This window comes from Myotis brandtii, unplaced genomic scaffold, assembly GCF_000412655.1.
Source record: "Myotis brandtii unplaced genomic scaffold, ASM41265v1 scaffold20, whole genome shotgun sequence".
NCBI classification, from domain to species: Eukaryota; Metazoa; Chordata; class Mammalia; order Chiroptera; family Vespertilionidae; genus Myotis; species Myotis brandtii.
The window spans coordinates 238,224-245,165 of record NW_005357452.1 but is presented as its reverse complement, the minus strand read 5'-3'; the positions used below and the strand labels follow the sequence as shown (position 1 = coordinate 245,165).

The 6,942-nt window shown below is 37.2% G+C and overlaps 1 protein-coding gene across 3 annotated transcripts in view; it reads right to left on the bottom strand.

Annotated features, from left to right (window-relative positions):
- Positions 1-962: 962 nt before the first annotated feature.
- Positions 963-6,942, bottom strand: part of ZBTB18 (zinc finger and BTB domain containing 18) — an 11,544-nt gene continuing 5,564 nt past the window's right edge. For all 3 annotated transcript variants that reach the window (XM_005865264.2, XM_005865263.2, XM_014538874.1), the window contains exon 3: positions 963-988. The gene's annotated coding sequence lies outside the window, so the exon portion shown is untranslated. The remainder of the gene's footprint in view (positions 989-6,942) is intronic.

Genomic DNA, 6,942 nt, shown 5'->3' with positions numbered 1-6,942 from the left:
TGTGTTTCGATTTTTTTCCCCAAAATGGTAGAAATTCAGACACAAACAGCACATTTGGAAAATTCGGTTGTGTGACGGTGTCAAAATCGCTCGATGCCGGCGCTGTAACCTCCTGTGATTAAAGAAGGACGTTGAGGAAAACGAAGGGCAGGCTATCAAGCAGTAATTTTAGTTTGATTTTCCAGAAAAATAAGAACCTGAAGGGCTCTCCCATCTGCCAGCCTTTTCAGTTCCTGTCGGCTTGTTCGGTTGCAAAATCTCGGGGATTTGGAAGAGATCTGGAACAAATTCTGCACAAAGAGCTTGCGTTAATGTCCATGCTTGTAATATAAGCCTGGACCATCTTTTTCCTCCTGTCACACCCTTAAGAGACCCTTTTTCTCAAAGGCAGTTACCTATAGAAATAACTTTATAAATTAGATTGTCTTGGAATGTGGTTTTATGCTCAAAATTCTTCCATTCGTTGAGGATTTTAAGTGACACAGAGAAACTTACTAGTATAAATGAGAAGAAATAGATTTTTTTTTTTACCCTAAATCCAAATAGATGCACTGACGTCTATGGCTGTGGCTCACGAACAAGAAATACTTTTCTTAAATGTTTGACTGATCTACTATTGCACAATCGTGCTTTTCTTAAAACTGTCCAAGGAGACATCCTTAGAAAGCATTGTCTGACTAGCATACACGCAATGGGCATTTCACTATTACCATACAACTCGTTTAGATGGTGCAGGTCCAAAGAAATGGTCCATTGAAAACGTATGTGTCTATTCTCAGTCTGCTTTTAAAAGCACATTTGAGCTAGTCCCACAAAAAGCCTAAATGCTCTGACTTTGATTAAATATCATTTCAGGGCATGAGACCTATAGAAATTTCTCTGCTAAGGCTCTCAAAGGTGAAACACACACTGTATTATGATTTTTAATGCAGCGAGTATGTCCTTACTTATAATTTTAAGGAATATATATATTATATATATGTATATAATATATATGTTTTTTATTGATTTAGAGAGAAAGGGAGAGAGAGGGATAGAAACATCAATGAGAGAGACATCAATCAGCTGTCTCCTGCACACCCCCCAACCGGGAATTGAAACGGGGACTTCATGGTTCATGGGTTGATGCCCAACCATTGAGCCACACTGGCCGAGCCAGTAACATACATGTTTAAATCCTACACAGTTAAGATGCATTATGTTAAGCTGTATCATATACTAAAAGTTAGCTCTGGCTTGGCAGAGCACACATAAATAAGGTTATGGTATTCTTTCAAGTTCATTATATACCCATTCTGTATAGAAACAACGGCTTGTATCGATCCTATAACTGATGCCAATATTCAAATACATTTTTCCATACACCACTTCACATTAACTCCATATATGGCGCACCTATTACAAACTTCAATATCTAGGCCAATAGGACTTTTAAAAACCCCTCGATAGTCATTTTAAGCATGTATATTGACATTTTTAAAAAACCAACTTGATTTAATGATTAACTACAGAGATTATAACCAACTGTAAATAAGTCATTTCCATGAATGGCCTCTCTCTGGGTGTCACACTGCCTCTCAGAGCCACTCTTAATATCCTCACTGAAACTGTTACTGACTAATGTGCTACATGTTAAAGCCAAATTGGGTTTTCACTCTTCTCTTGCCAAACGAGCTAGACAGAATGCCGCCTATAGCAAAACGCAAGCTCAGCCCCAAGCCCAGCCCTGGGAAAGACTGGCAAAGGTGGGGAGGTACCTGCAAATTCAAGAAAAAAATTAGTTTTGAATTTCCTGTGAACTAGTCTCAGGCGAGGCAAGTACCACGCTCACAGAGGCCATGAGCAGCAAGCATGTCAGTCCATGTCAGAGTACATCAGGAACGTTAACTGGAGAAACCATCCCTCTCAAAACATCTGATTTCTTTCAAGTATTTGAAATTTTTAGGGGAAAAAAAATCTTTGGGCCTGAATTAACTGGATAATTAATTCAACAATTTGAAGTTTGTAAGCAGATGCTTATAAGGTATTTGAGCTTAAAAAAAAAAATCTTTTCAAGCTACTGTTCCATTTCTAAGACCTCACCCTTTCCTGTTACGAAGTTTTCAGTTTAAGGAGTTCAGCTTCTTTCCCCAGAAATGACAACAATGAGTCAAGATTTTTAGGGAGTCAGTTTGCAAAAGTGCTAACAGTTTAATTTTTTAAATGTCTCTGAAAATGAATTAATATGTCTAAAAACCTCCAGTGACATCAATAAGCTCTGATTCCTTTTATAATATTAAGAAAATCTAAGAAGGGTTGGGTTAGAACCGTGGTCGGCAAACTGCGGCTTGCGAGCCACATGCGGCTCTTTGGCCCCTTGAGTGTGGCTCTTCCTAAGCCTTAGGAGTACCCTAATTAAGTTAATAACAATGAACCTACCTATATAGTTTAAGTTTAAAAAATTTGGCTCTCAAAAGAAATTTCGATCGTTGTACAGTTGATATTTGGCTCTGTTGACTAATGAGTTTGCTGACCACTGGGTTAGAACCATACACTGTTCCTTGTTACGTAACTAAATTCACTTGAATTTAGTCAAAAGATAAGTGTTCTACATCTTACACCACAGGATCGCATCATTTTGACCACAGGATCTGGAGCAAAGACATTTTGCCATGTTTCTGAAGGCAAAAGTAGAAAAATCCTACTTGTGTAATAAACTTGGACAATAGCCAAAATAAAACTCCTAAAAGCTATTTGCTTTTAAGAAATACATCTATTGCTTTATGTTTTACAATGGCATCATCTCTGGCATTTTAATGGCAAATGACTTAAATGAAAAGAATTGAGCTCTTCGTCCTGAATTTCAAAATTCACTTACTTGATTCCCTGTTCCTCATCAGCAATTTCAAACATTGCAATAATTACAACAAAAATTTAGATGAATAATCTATGGATTAAATCTAAAATTACCTGAGTTTCCTAACCAGATGCATGTAAAAGTATCCCTCATTATATTAGAAATAAAAAAAAAATGTTTTAATCTCTATAGGAAGAAAATGTAGATACACAATACAGAAAATTTTGAGACTTAAAAAAAAATTCTTACCTGATATAATGGGGTTTATAAAGTCTAGTTTTAGATACTTTGTGTTTTATTGATAAAACTTGGGGAAATCAAAAGTTTTTTAGTGTTACTTCTTAGGTAAAAAACAACTATTTTCTTTGATGATAGTTCAAAAGACTTACTTGGAAAATGAATATTTCAGCCATTTAAATGTGAGCTATTATATAATTTAATATAATGTTCACCTCTTTCAGACCTTCCCAGATAATCAGACCTGTTTGCAGATAATCATGACAAGTCTGTTAAAGAAAAAGTCTACTTGATTCACCATTAATCTGAGAGCATAATTGACTAGCAAGGAAATCCAAAACCAGTATCTTTAACATTTTATACTTCTAGGGTATTCCCGAGGGTGTGCCCAGCACACAATGCTGGGCCCACAGCGACCTGGGGCTAATTGATTATCTAAAAGAAACAGATGTTAAAAGTAAATGAAACTACCTATTTAAAATACACTAGGTATCAGCCAGATGTTGGGGGTCGGGGGGGTGGGGGGGTACGGATCAATTTGGTTTCCAACTGTGGTGATTTGTGTAATTAAATATCCTAGTTTCGCAAAGAATTTTTGAAGTTATTTTTTCCCAATTACGTGTCAAAATATTGCTTTTATAAGTACAGCCAGTCAAGTTTAAGATAATGCTCTTCATTTTAAATTAGATGCTACATGAGGACTTTCAACACCTTCAGAAAGCTTTGAGGCACTGTGTCAAGTTACGACGTCCTTTCTGAATAAGCGTGTAACTGCCCAAGAAATTACTTTGTGAAGCTCTTTCATGTGCAATGATGTTTAATTGGTTAAAACCAAGTGTGAGTTTCATGTAATAGAAATCCTCTCTCAACAAAAAAGGGAAAAGTGGAATTCTAAGTTATAAATTATTGTGCTTTATGATGAAAGTCACTTTGGAGCTCACACATTCAAGCTCCGGACCTCTTATACCACCTTGTTCCTATAAGGATGTTAACCTTACTACAGGCCAGGTAATAGGTATTTTAATTTGGACAGTAAGAATGTAAAACTACATTTTCATCTGTGTCTTTAAGGCTGGAACTTAGGGGCAATTGGACTTCAGGATTTGCAGATTCTCAGGTCCGTGCTGGCCCGGCTCCACTTAGGACCACATGGGACAACCCCTAGTACAGAACCACCCAGCGCGTGTGAATGCAGCGTCAATTCCTTAGGACAGCCGGCAATGCTTCTGTCCCGACATGCCCAGTGACACGCTCAGGAAGTTGGGACCATCACAAAAATTAGGGAACAGAGTCCTTTGAATGGTTCCCTGTACTTTATTACATTTTAAAATTTAAACTTAAGAATGAAAACCTGGGGGCTTCCGAGTTCACCCAGCCACAAAAAGGATGTATATAAGCTAATCTTGGACCATCAAATGCCTGCTAATTCAATTGCCTAGAATTCCAGTCATTAGCCAAGCAGTCTTCCAAATTAAGACATCCGGTCTCCTTCAATTTTCCACTTAAAACAGAACACAGAAGAATAGATCTGACCAATCAACTTAGGATAAAATTACCCATGAAAATGACTTATGCGCAGGGATTAGTAGCTGGCCAGCGTCTGAAGGAAAACCTTATGTGACCACTTGAGGTTTCATGGATTCACACACTTCTAGGGAATTACCTTCACATTTGTGATCGAGGTTGTAGAAACTGGGCCACACTTTTAAAATGTGCATTTAGTATCGTCTTAAATGACTAGAAGCAAAAATGTTTGCCCATTTCCATTTGAGTGACTGTAAGGCATTCTAATAATTTCATAAGCTCTGAATAGAGCTGACATTAAAAACAAAGATGCACACTTAGGATCGTGTAGTACATAATCACAATTAAAATAGCACACGAGAAACTGAGTTCATATAATTTATTGCAGTTAGCACACAGTTTAAAAATTCACCAACACACCAACAGTACAAAACTAAACAGCATTATAAGTTATTCCCCCCTCAGGAAAATAAAACATACTATGATTGTCAAAGCTAGATGTCAGTCTAAGTTTTAGAACAAAGGAAGAAGGTGAAACTAAGAGGAAAAAGTAATCACTCACAATGACCACAAAAAGAAAATTCAAAAGAAAGTCCGTTTTCTCACAGACATTGATTGTCTTCTCTAAATTAATAAAAATTACTTTAACATAAACTGTATTTAAAAAAAAACAAAACTAGAAACTCTTCAAGTAACTAAAGATAATGCTCCAAGGCCATTTTCACAGCTTTTTTTGTTTGTTTGTTTGCTTTAAATGCCATTACAGCCAAATTAACACACATTTGACCAAATATTTCCAAAACAGTCCAGCAACACACAATGGAGTTTTCCATTCAGTATCTTAAGCACAAAAATAGGCTATGTTTACAGTAGTTAAGGCGATCAAATTTTAAACAAAAGCAATTAAAAAAAAAAAAAAGGGAAAAACAGCAAACGTTTTCCATGCTACTCCCATAGACCTTATTTGTAAGTGCAAGACAGGAAAACAAACACTGTGCAAAATGCTCTTGCCCCGCGTGGTCACCACAGCGCACGCTGGGCTGCAGCCTCTGCCGCGATCCATAGTCTACTAACCCCCTTCCCCATGTCAATCAAGGCAGTCCAGTCCTTTCAGCCTGGGGCTTTTTCAGTCCATAGAATCTTTTCATGGGAGGGCGGGTGAGGAAGAAGGGGAGCAAAAAAAAAAAGAATGACCTATTGTCAATTTGTGCAGTAGTTACTCTAAAGATGCTCAACTGGGTATAAATGTGTACACCTAAACTTGGAGCTGGCACGGGTTCCGTGCCATCAGAAGTTTGTTATAAATGCACACTGCACATGCAAATCTTTAAGCCGTTTGTAAACATTTATATTTTCCTTGTTATGTAGCGAAGTTATCAATTTGCAGCTTACGTTTTTATTCAGCTTAACAGTTTCAACTTAAAAACAGTGGGAAAGTCGATTTAAATTATATAAAATAAAAATAAAAACAGTGCATTTACGTTCTTCATAACACCAGGTTATTTTCCGAATGGTGCTATTTTTTTTTCTAAGGAAATTAAATAATTTTAAACTCACTCGTTAAAGTTATACAATGCAAACAAAGACAAAAATATATCGAAACTCATGCATTTCTGTAGCGTTAATATTTACTCTTCAAGACTCAACTAAGAGCATCAACACAACCTGTCAAGTTCTTTGACACCCCCCCCAGCCCGTGTAATCAATTACAGTATACAATGACAGTAATTCACATTTTCAACACAGTTCAACACTGCTGAAGCTGCACTATCCTCTTCATCCCCAGCAAACCTTCACAAAGACAGGGTCCCAGTGACCCAGTGTACGCTCATCATTGCTCTCACTGGGAACCGTCAGAAAACCAGAAGTTGCCACAGAAAGTTTTAAGTCAACTGCTTGTTTAAAAATAGATAATCCAGCATTTCAGAAATTTTCCATTTGGGTCTAAAAGCATTCCCGTTTCCAACAGCCAGAAAAGATTCATGCAATTTGAGACATTGAAAGAGGCTAATAAGACTGGAGGGAATTTCTACTTCCAAACAAAAAAAGTGTGTGTGGGGGGGAAAGGACCTCGAGACAATGCAGTGTTGACAAAACGAAGCCCTATGCACGCCTTCTGCGATAGGACGATTTGTTTCAAAGGTTCTTATTGGCTTACTTCCCCTGCCCCTCAGAGAAAAACACCTCTCTATTCTCTGACTTCCCCTAAAGTTTCTTTTATCAGTATGCTAAGTTAGTGAGATTCTCATGCTATTCTAAAGTGCAAAAACAAGTTAATATCCCAACTTTTTAGTTCCAGGAAACAAGACTGCTTTTAGACCGTACCACAACTATATATATAGAGA